General features: G+C 38.9%; 1 long non-coding RNA gene across 1 annotated transcript; it reads left to right on the forward strand.

The window, feature by feature from the left end:
- The first annotated feature begins 7,583 nt into the window (after nucleotides 1–7,583).
- LOC129528981 (uncharacterized) lies at nucleotides 7,584–11,972 on the forward strand. Its single transcript, XR_008674338.2, has 3 exons — nucleotides 7,584–8,015; nucleotides 9,333–9,535; nucleotides 10,102–11,972. It is a non-coding gene; the product is annotated as an uncharacterized lncRNA (long non-coding RNA).
- The last annotated feature ends 261 nt before the right edge of the window (nucleotides 11,973–12,233 follow it).

Consider the following 12,233-nt stretch of genomic DNA (forward strand, 5'->3'; position numbering starts at 1 on the left):
GTTGTAGTCATGACCTGCTTTGGTCAATATAATAGATGAGTAAGTGACATCTGTTACTTCCAGGTGCACTTGGGGAAAGCTGGTGCTTATTGCCTTGGCCCCTGATACTGTTGTGAGGGTGTCTTCTCCGTCATCTTGGGATCCAGAGTGAGCACAACATAGTTCAGCACCCCCGACACCCATGCAGTGCATCTATACAAATAGCAGTCACAATAATGGAATGGTATGTTGCTGTCTGAAGTCCCTCATACTTTTTTTTGTTACCACAGCATAACACAGCTCATCCTGACTGATGCCACCATTTCCAGATAAGAGAAATGCGACTGAGAAAGATTAAGATATTTTCTTAAGATTGGACATTGTGTTCCCACCCATTGTGCTTGCCTTATAGGTATGTGTTCTGGTTTTGACAATTAAGATATAGACAAAATGAGAGCAGAAACATTTGATTATTTACTCAGAGCAGGAGAAGGAGAAATAGAATTAATGTGAGAGGAAGAATATATGTAAGGAGGAAAAATAATAAACTAGGAACCAAGCACATGCAATCTTTATAATTTCTTAGAATTTTCTTCCCTTTTGAAAGTTTTATTTTAAAAAAGGAAGGAAGATCTTCCATTAATTTTATAGGACATCTCATGCTTTTTGTAAAACAGAGTTTTATTCATTTTCCACTAAATGCAAATATTTATTGCCCATCTACTATACACTATACATTCACCTTTGTTCTGCATATTTCTCCTCCTTTTAAAAGGTGTAATATGTCAACATTCAGTTCATAGATTTGTAGCCAAATGTCGTCTGTATACCTATTGGTTTCACTTTGATCTCCTATATCCAGAAAAAGAAAACAATCAAGAAGATATTTTAATAACTAATTATAAGATAAACATTAAGGCTTCCGTGTACACTGTACAGTTTGTTTTGAAATTATTTTTGTACTCATTCATTCATTTCTCTTAATTTTTTTTCCATTTGAAAGAGAGTTTATTTAAGCGCAGAGATCAAGCAAGAGTGGAGCACAGGACACACTTTCAGGTTGCCTTGGGGACTGCTCTGTAGAACAAAAAGTCAAAGTCAAGATTTTAAGGAAAAAAAGTACAAGTGAAGAGAAGGTATGATTACCAAAGTTGTTGATCTAATTCTCATTGATTTACAGAAACAACAGTGGCTAATGATCAGCTATACATTGTTGAATTATAGGATGTATGGCATTTAAAAATGTATTTATTTAAAACTAATTTTTTTTAGATTTTTGATGGATTTAGGGGTACAGGTGCAGTTGTGTTACATGGATATATTTTGTAGAGATGAAATCTGGGCTTTTATGTACAACTACCCAAATAAGATACACTGTACCTGATAGGCAGCATTTCACTTTCACCCTCATTCTATCCTCCCACGGTCTGGAGCCTCCAATGTCTATCATTCCACTCAGTAAGTCCATGTCCATGGTTTAGCACCGATGTATAAGTGGGAACATGCAGTTTTTGATTTTCTGTTTCTGAGTCATTTCACTAAGGGTAATGGCCTCCAGTTCCATACACATTGCTGCAAAAGTCATAATTTCATCCAGTTTTATGGCTGAATAGTATTCCATGGTATATATCTACCAGATTGTTTTATTCAATGATGTGTTGATGGACACTTAGGTTGATTTCACAACTTTGCTATTCTGAATTGTGCTACAATAAACATACAAATGCAGAAGGCTTTTTTATATAATGATTTGTTTCCTTTTGGGAGGTACATGTGCAGTAGTGGAATTGCTGGAATGAAGGGTGGTTCTATTTTTAGTTTTCTAGAAATTATCACACTGTTTTCCATAGAGGTCATATGAGTTACACATCAACCAATACATATTTTCCAACATCTTGCTTTTTGACCATTTTTGAGACAGGTTCTCCCTCTGTTGCCCAGGCTGAAGTGCAGTGGCTTGATCATAGGTCACCGCAGTCCCAACCTCTTGGGCTCAAGGTGTCCTCCTGGCTCTGCCTCCTAAGTAGCAAGGACTACAGGCCCACACCACCACACGTGGATATATATATATTTTTTTGCTTGTTGAGACAAGGTCTCACTATGTTGCCCGGGCTTATCTTGAATGCCTGGGCTCAAGTGGTCCACCCACCTCAGCCTCTCAAAATACTGTGATGACAAGCATGAACCACTGCACTTGGCCATTTTTTGACTGTTTAATAACAGCCATTGTGACTAGTATAAGATGGCATGGCATAGCAGCTTTAATTTTCATTTCTCTGATATTTAATTATGTTAAGTATTTTCATATGTTTGCCGTTTGTATGTCTTTTATTTAAAAATGTCTGTTCATACCCTGTGGCCACTTTTTAATGGGGTTATTCTTGTTTTTCTTGTTGAGTTGTTTAAGTTCCTTGTAGAGCCTGGATATTAGCTCTTTGTCAGATACACTGTTGGCAAATCTTTTCGCCCATTCTGCAGGTTGTATGTTTACTGAGAATTATTTCTTTTGCTGTGCAGAAGCTTTTTAGTTTTATTAAGTCCCATTTCTCTGTTGTGGTTTTTGTCGTATTTTATTTTGAGGACTTCATCATAAATTCTTTGCCTAGACCAATATTTAGAAGAGTTTTTTCTAGGTTGTCTTCTAAGATTTTTTTAGTTTCAGTTCTTACACTTAAGTCTTTAATCCACCTTGAGTTAATTTTTGTGTGTGATGGAAGGTAAGAGGCCAGTTTCATGAATCGACATATGGCTCACCAATTATCCCAGCACCATTTACTGAATAGAATGTGATTTCCCTTTATAAAATTTTGTCAACTTTGTCAGAGATCAGTTGGTTGTAGCTATGTGGCTTTATTTTTCGGTATGTGTCTCTTTCTATAACATGACCATGCTGTTTTGGTTACTACAGCCATACAATATAATGTGATCTGTCCAATTTTATTCTCTTTGCTTGGCATTACTTTGGGTATTCAGGATCTTTTTTGGTTCCATGTGAATTTTACAATTTTTTTTTCTGGTTCTATGAAGAGTGACATTGGTAGTTTGATAGTAATTTAATTGAATCTGTAGATAGCTTGGGCAATATGGTCATTTTAATGATATTGATTCTCCCAGTCTATAAGCATGGGATTTTTAAAATTTATTTTTGTCATCTATTATGTCTTTCTTTAGTGTTTCATAGTTCTCTTTGTAGAGATCTTTCACTCCTTGAGTAAATGTATTTCGAGGTATTTTATTACTTTTTGTAACCATTATGAATTGGATTGAGTTCTTGATTTGGTTCTCAGCTTGGACATTATTGTTATATAGAAATGCTACTGATTTTTGTACATTAATTTTGTATCCTGAAATTTTCATGAAGAAATTTGTCAAATCGAAGAGTCTTTTGGGGGAATCTTTAGGGTTTTCTAGGTATAAGATCATATCATAAAAAAAATGAACATTTGACTTCCTCTTTTAGAACTTTGATGTACTTTATTTCTTTCTTCTGCCTGATTGCTTTAGCTAGAACTTCCAGTAGTACGTTGAATAGGAGTCCTCGTAGTGGGTATCCTTGCCTTGTTCTTATTCTTAGGGAAAATGCTTTTAACTTTTCTTCATTCAGAATGATGTTGGGTTTGGGTTTGTCATATATGGCATTTATCATTTTGAGGTATGCTCCTTCTATGCCTAATTTGTAAGGGTCTTTATTATGAAGAGATGCTGGATTTTGTTGAATGCCTTTTTCTGAATCTTTTGATATGATCACATGGTTTTGTTTTTAATTCTGTTTATATGGTGAATCCTATTTTTTGATTTGTGTATGTTGAATCAATCTTGCATTTCTGGAATAAAACCCACTCAATCTTTGTGTATTATGTCTTTGATATGCTGCTGGATTTTGTGTGGTAGCATTTTGTTGAGGATTTTTGCTTCTATGTTTATTAGAGATATTGGTTTGTAGTTTTTTTTGTTGTTGTTGTTTTTGGTTGTGTTCTTGTCTATCTTTGGTATCATTGCAATGCTGACTGCATAGAATAAATTAGAGAAGATTCCCTTTTTGGAACAGTTTCAGTAAGATTGGCAGCAGTTCTGTCTGGTACATCTCATAGTATCTGGGTTTGAACTCATCTGGTCCTAGGCTTTTTTGTTGTTGGGATTTTTTTTCTTACTAATTCAATTTTATTACTTATTATTGGTCTGTTCAAAATTTCTGTTTCTTCCTGGTTGAACCTTAGGGGGCTGTATATTTTCAGAAATCCATCTATTTCTTCTAGGTTCTCTCATTTGATCACATAGAGATGCTCAGAGTAGTCTTTGATAATCTTCTGTATTTCTGTTGTATCAGTTGTAATGACACCTTTATCACTTCTGCTTGCACTTGTTTTAATCTCCTCTCTTTGTCTGTTGGTTAATCTAGCTAGTGGTCTACTGATTTTGTTGATCTTTTCAAACAACCAACTTCATTTCACTGATTCTTTTTATTTTTGGTCTCAATTTCATTTAGTCCTTTTCTGATCTTTATTCTTCTACTAGCCTTGGGTGTGGTTTTTTTTTTTCTCAAGTTTCTTGAGGTATAACCTTAAGTTGCTTATTTGAAATCTTTCTATCCTTTTCATGTAGGCAGTTAACGTTATAAACTTCCCTCTTAGCACGATTTGGTTGTTTTTCAGACATTTTTGAAAGCTATATCCTTATTTTTTTTCATTTACAATGTTTTTGATGTTGGTCTTAATTTCCTCATTAACCCAACAGTGATTCAGAAGCAGATCACTTAATTTTCATGTATTCATATAGTTTTGAGTATTCCTCTAAGTGTTGATCTGTATTTTTATTTCACTGTTGTTTTTAGAAGGTACTTGATATGATTTCAATTTTTTTACATTTATTGAGATTTTCCTTGTGGCCTAGCAAATGATAAATTTTTGAGAATGTTTCATGCATACATGAGAAGACTGTATATTCTGAGGTTGTAGGGTAGAATATTTTGTAAATATCTGTTAGGTCCATTTGCTCTAGAATTCAACTTTAATCCAGAATTTTTTTTGTTGTTGTTGATTTTCTGCCTCTATCAACTGTCTAGATCTGTCAGCAGGATATTGAAGTCCCATACAAATACTGTATTGCTAGCTATCTTTTTTTTTTAGGTGTAGTAGTATTTGTTTTATGAATCTAGGTGTTCCAATGTTTGGTGTACATGTATTTGAAAATGTTAGATCTTCTCAAATAAATTTCTTTATCACTATATAATTACCTTCTTTGTCTCATTTATAGATTTTTCTATATTTTTTACTTTTTTCTTCTCTCTGTGAAATATCTATGACTCCTATTTTTACATGCTTTTTATATGATCCCATATTTCTTGAAATCTTTAATCATTAAATTTTTTTTCCTTCATTTTTGTCTGACTGGATTAATTTGAAAGACCTACTTTTCATCTCTGAAATAATTTCTTCTGCTTTTGTCAAGCCTACTGTTGATGCTTTTACCTGGATTTTAAAATTTCACCAATATAGTTTTTATTGTTAGTAGTTGTATGGGTTTTTAAAAATCTATCTCTTTTTTCATATCTTGAATTGTATTTCTGATTTCTGTTGCTTTTCAACTATCTCTTGGATTATTTTGTGCCTTTTAAAAATCAGTATTTTAAATTCTTTATCAAGCATTTCAAAAAAAATTATTTTCATGAAGACCCATTGCTGGAGAATTAGTGTGGTCCTTTTGAGGTACTGTTACACTCTGCTTTTCCATACTTTTGAATTTTTTTTTGCTGATTCCTTCTCATCTGCAAAAGCTATCTCTGTTTCTGATTTTTAAATTTACTTTCATTTGGAAGGGATGTTGTTGTTTTTTTCTTTTCTCCCTTGAGAATGTGTATAATGTCTGCTGTGTAGGGTTCAACTTTGGTTCTGGGCTTTCATTGTCAAAGGTTCTGTGTATGTTCCTTGGTTATAGATAGTCTTTGTATGGTGGCTTTCTCAGATGTTGGTTGTAGTATTGGTGTAGGGATGAATGAGTGGGTTCACTGTCTCCTACAAGTCCAGTATGGTTGAGGTCTTAGGAAGCTTATCTCATTCTCCAGTGCAATGCATTTCTGTCAGCAGATTTTCTATTAGATTGTGTCATTTATTTTCCAAGCCAGTGTGTGGTGCTTATGGATAAGAACCAGCTAAGGCTGATGCAGATGGGGTATATACTTGATCTTTGTTTATGGTGAGATGCTTTCTGTTGCCTCAGGCAATGGGCTATGTTGTGGAATGCACAGTGGTGTGAGCTCCCTGTACAGTCCTGGACTGAGGGAACAAGCTAGTTGGGGCCAGAGAATGCAGACATGCCTACATGTCTGCCAGTGGTAAGGGCAAGCACTAGCTCTGAGGGCAGATAAAGAGGCAGCTGCAAAACATCCAGAGATGTGCCTGGGTATGGAGGGGATAACCGTCTGCTGCCCAAAGTTCTCTGCCTGGAAAGGGAGTGGTAACTTACCCTCTTAATCTTGAAAAGTGAGTACTCCACATGCCTGAAGATATGTCCAGGCATGGAGCATAGTGGGTGCTGCTGATTCAAGACCTATGCACCTGAAGGGAGGGGTGGCTGAGGCTCCTAATCCAGGTGAGAAGGTTCTCCAAATGCCTGGGAATGTGCCTAGCATGGAGTGGAGAGGGTGCTGCTGCAGAAAGATCTCTGCATAAGAAGGGAGGGGCAGCTCAGATTCCTATTCCGGGTAAGTGGGTCCTCAACATGCCTGGAAGTATCCCTGAGCATGACAGAGAGGGCACTGCTGTACCAAGATTTCTGCACAGGACAAGAGAAGTGACTCAGGATTGCAGTCCAGTAGAACAGGTGTGCTGAATGCTTGGAACTATGCCTTAGAGTGGAGTAGAAAAGCACAGATGCACCAAGATCTCTGCATTAGAAGGGAAAGGCAACTTATGCTCCTAATCCAGGTGAGGGGGCACACTGAATTCTTGAAATTATGCCTGGTTGTGGAGTGAAGAGGGTGCTTCTGCACCAAGATGTCTGCACGGGAATGGAGGGGTGACCCAGGATCTTAATCTAGGTGAGCAGATGGGCCAAATGCCTGGAAATATGCCCCTCAGTGAGGAACAAAAAAATTTGTTTCAGAGCAGTGAAATGGCTATTGCAACAAGGTCTTTGCAGGAAAGGCTGCTAGACACTTATTTCAGGAAGTGGAAGTGTTGAATGCTGGGAAATATGGCCAGGCTTGGACCTGAGGGGGTTTGTTGCTTTGCCAAGTTACTTGCAAGATAAGGGAGCTGTGGCCCCCACTCCCAATTCAGACCGGCAGCTCTGTCTTTAAGTATGCTCTGTAGGCCCATGAGAAGAATGTATGTTCTGTAGTTGATGTGAGAGGTGAAGACAGCTAGACTTCTGGGTCAGGTGGGGACTTGGAGAACTCTTCTGTCTAGCTAAAGGATTGTCAATGCACCAATCAGCACTCTGTGTCTAACTAAAGGTTTGTAAAGGCACCAATCAGCACTCTGTAAAAACAGACCAACCAGCACTCTGTAAAATGGACCAATCAGCTCTCTGTAAAATGGACCAATCAGCAGGATGTGGGTGGGGCCAAATAAGGGAATAAAAGCTGGCCACCCAAGCCAGCAGCTGCTACCTGCTCGGGTTGCCTTGCATGCTGTGGAGGCTTTGTTCTTTTGCTCTTCACAATAAATCTTGCTGCTGCTCACTCTTTGGGTCTGCACTACCTTTATGAGCTGTAACCCTCACCATGAAGGTCTGCAGTTTAACTCCTGAAGTCAGTGAGACCATGAACCCACCAGGAGGAATGAACAACTCCTGACGTGCCACCTTTAAGAGCTGTAACACTCACTGCGAAGGTCTGTGGCTTCACTTCTGAAGTCAGTAAGACCACAAACCCAGCAGAAGGAAGAAACTCCAGACACATCTGAACTTCAGAAGAAACAACTCTGGACACACCATCTTTAAGAACTGTAACACTCACCATGAGGGTCCACAGCTTCATTCTTGAAGTCAGCAAGACCAAGAACCCACCAGAAGTAACCAATTCAGGACACAGATAGGTGGAGCATTCTGTAGATGTCTATGAGGTCCAATTGGTCAAGTGTCAAATTTAAATCCAGAATTTCTTTGTTAGTTTTCTACCTTGATGATCTATCTAACACTGCCAGTGGGATGTTGAAGTACCCCATTATAATTCTGTGGCTAATTCTTTTTGTAGGCCTGGGCATACTTGTTTATGAATCTGGGGGCTGCAATGTTGGGTGCATATATGTTTAAGAATAATTAAGTCTTCTTGTTTAATTGAACCGTTTGTCATCATGTAATGCCCTTCTTTGTCCTCTCTAAATTGCTGTTTTGGGTTTAAAGTCTGTTTCATCTGATGTAAAAATAGCAACCCTCTCCCTTTTTTGTTTTCTATTTATGTGACAGATCTCCCTCCAACCTTTTATGTTAAGACCATGGGTGTCATTACGTGTGAGATGGATCTTTTGAAGACAGCAGATGGATGGGTCTGGGTTTTTAAATACAACTTGTAATCTGTGCCTTTTAAGGGGAGTATTTAGGCTGTTTATGGTCAAGGTTAATTTTTGTTTGTTTGTTTGTTTGAGACACAGTCTCACTCTATCACCCAGGATGGGGTGCAGTGGCACAATCTCAGCTCACTGCAACCTTTGCCTCCTTGGTTCAAGTGATTCTTCTGCCTCAGCCTCCCAAGTAGCTGGAATTACAGGTGCACACCACCATGCCCAGCTAATTTTTTGTATTTTTAATAGAGACGGGGGTTTCACCATGATGGCCAGACTGGTCTCGAACCCCTGACTTCATGATCCACCCATCTCAGCCTCCCAAAGTGCTGGGATTACAGGCTTGAGCCACTGTTCCTGGCCCAAGGCTAATATTTATATGTGAGTTTTTGATCCTATCATGAAGGTGCCAACTGGTTTCCTTGCAGTATGTATTGTGTTGTTGCTATATACTGTCCCTGAGCTATATTTAACTGTATTTTTGCAACAGTAGGTATTGTTCTCTTATTTCCATGTTTAGAACTCCCTTAAGCATCTCTTAAGGCTGGTCTAGTGGTAACAAATTTTCTCAGTAACTGCTTGTCTGGAAAAGATTTTTTTTTGTTCTTTGCTTATGAAGCTTAGTTGGATGGGATAGGACATTCTTGGTTGGAATCTATTGTCTTTAAGAATGCTGAAAATAGGTTAGTGTCATGAAAATGTACTCACTAATATGGTATGTACAATAGTGCACCATGAAGTTTGTTTTTATTTTGTTATTTTGTTTTTAATTTTACCCAAGTGAGACCCAAGTTGTTTTATTTTTTATGGGAATTAAATGAGGTAGAATTTCTTGATTCTTCACATTTGTAGGGTGCAGACCTGCATAGTGAAACTACCCACAGCAAGGATGTATGCCTGTGAGTTGGCACAGAATCGATGGATCAGACTTGGCCTTCAACCTCCTGTTATCCTGATGAAATCGCAAGCTCCAAACAACAGAGACACAACATTGACCAACAGTAAGATGCTTGAAGAAATATTTCTTTCAGGACAAACTCTGTGCATTCCATGAAGTAATCAATATAGTATATAGCTATACATTTGCACAATTTCGAAGCCCACTACAACAGTCAGAGTTTTTAAATGCTGTGTTTAGTGAGCATTGTTGATACAGTCTTTAAGATCATCAATCTTAAGTCAAGAAAATTTAGAAAGTACTAAAATCTTAGCACTCACATGAAAGAAAACTGGAAGCTTTTCCAAATTAGACAACAATCAGACAAATTTGCATAACATTACCTATATGAGTCTTGAAGCAGAAAGAAAATGTTATAATCCATGATTTTCACAAGTAGGATTGATTGTAGTATTTCATAATTTTGGATGATTGTATTATTTATCAGAATTTTAAAGTGATCAAACTTAGTGGAAAGACTGGTTTATCTTTCTGCTATATTTACAGAAAATTCTATTATAAAATCAATGTCACGTGATGAAGCAAATAGTGACTCAATATTTGAGTATGAAAACATAGAAATAACTTGTTACACTGTTGTGTCCACTAGTTAATAAAAATGTTATGTTAGTAAGTAAAAAGAACACAAATTAAGGAAGGGCAAATCTGCCCTTTCATCTGCAGGGTGGATGGATGGACTGATGAGGACAAAGCCAGTGACATCATGAGCAGGAAACAATGTTTCTCTCAAGCTGCAGCTTCAAAATGTCAAACAGCCTCTTCCTTGGCTGACAACTGCTTTCTGACTCAATGGGAGACCTTGTTCTCCAACGTCAGGGGCTGTCAGAAACTTTGCTTATGAGTAAGAAGAACATCCCACTTCTTGGAGGATCTACATCCACCTCTTCACAGAAGCACAGAGCTACAGAGAAGGGGTTTCTGGATGGAACATTCCAAATCTGGCAGGACTTTATGGGTTCTAAGGACACAAGACCTAGGTCCACTTTGCAGAGCAGATTTGACACTGGCTCCTTTACACTAAGACCTGCCATGTTCTGAGTCCATCACTACAGCCTCAAAAATCCCTCCCCACAGTCTTATAATATTCTCTTTGCTTTGTTTTTTGAATCATCCCAGGTTGGTTGATGTGAATTTATTCCCTTTTTGCTACAAGCCAATAATCCTGAGTCTGTCGACTGCAAAATCAGTTTTGGTGACTGAATGCACTAGGATATATATTATTTTTCTGGAATTTGAGATGATTGTAGTATTTATTAGGACTTTAAGATGAGTAACTTGTTGTGACTTATTTCCTCTTCTTAAATAAACACTAACTTTTGTGCTTAGTTTCTGATTGGTTATATTATGCTATTTTTCATGCAGATAACCCTGTGTATTATGTAAGCCTTAGACCTCACGGAACCTGGGTTGTCTGTGGTCATAGTGCAGAGAATCCCCCTGCCCAGGGAATGACTGCACTGGTCCCTGCTTCCCAGGCCTCCAATGGACTTATCCCTCCTTTCAGAGTGATTTGTTTATGCTGAAGGTGGAGTTTCTAACTTCAGCGGTTTTAGTCTTTTAGCAAGAATTTGTGACATTATTTTTGCTAAAGGAACTCTTAGAAGGGGTGCAATATTTTCAAAACATGACCCTCATGAGACTTCTTTACTCCAAAGACCCAGTAGCTTTCTGGACAGGGCCCAGACCCTCAGCTTGTTCCAGAAGAGAAAGACCCACATGCTCACCTTCAAGCTTCCCTGCCCCCAGCTCCCCTCCTAGGGAACAGACACACAGGCAGATGGTGGAGGGAGCCCTCTACAGAGCCAGACTTCCCCCTCCACTTTCCCAGGAAGAGAGATGTCAGAAAAGTTACTGGTTTACAGAAAATCACCTGTTCCTTGTGTCCTTGGATGGTGGTTGCTTATGTCAAGACAGACCCTTCCCCAGGTAAAGAACCATGAGGATCTCCATGCAGGGAAGACTTCACCCCTAACCACCATTCCCGGGCACCTGCTGTTCTGCTCTCAGCCCCTCTCTTCCAACAGAAGCCTAAATCAGTGTGTGTGACCCCCTACCACCTGACACTGGGTGAGGCCCAGACTCAAATCTCCTCAGCTCATGGCCTCCTGGGTGCTGCTTCACTTTCTTCAATCCAAAACCTTGGTTAAATCCCGTGAGGGTGGAGAGGAAATGAAGCACATGCTCCCCACTCTCCCTGCTAGACCATTCTCCTCCTGGCTTTCTATGTGTGGCACATGGGGTGCTGGCCTCAGGGCTGTTTTGGCAGTTTCCCCTTTGTCTTTTCCCCCTCGGTGTTCATGGCAGCCACCCTTGGTCAACACAGTTCTAGGTATGGAAGATAGTTGAGAGCCCTTCCCAGAGGCACCTGCCCTGAGGGCTGCACCCCCTGCCCTGAAATGGCAAAGGGAAGGGCCTTGCAGGGTGGGCTGGGTCTTAGGACTGTAGCTTCTTCTTTGGAGCACAACTACCCACTATTCTAGAGAATGGTTTTGACACTAAGGTGATGTTATTTATTAATTAAAACATCCTTTGTGAAAAAAATGAGTGTCCACTGTATGTCACTTTCATTTGTGTTTTAACTTCTCCATCCCTGTCAAGAAACCTGACCTGAGTGCTTGTTTTAAATCCAAGTCCAGAGAAAGGGCGGCTGGATGTGAACGTGTAAAACTCTTCTAGGGCACAGCTTCCTAGCATAGGAGACAACCTCCCAGCATGGGCGCACCCTCCCAGGATGGATGACAGCAGGCTCTGCTTTCTCTGTGTGATGTTGCCCATCTTTTGTCTGGGTAGCATTT

The sequence above is a fragment of the Gorilla gorilla genome, chromosome 21 (genome assembly GCF_029281585.2).
Source record: "Gorilla gorilla gorilla isolate KB3781 chromosome 21, NHGRI_mGorGor1-v2.1_pri, whole genome shotgun sequence".
Taxonomy (NCBI): Eukaryota; Metazoa; Chordata; class Mammalia; order Primates; family Hominidae; genus Gorilla; species Gorilla gorilla.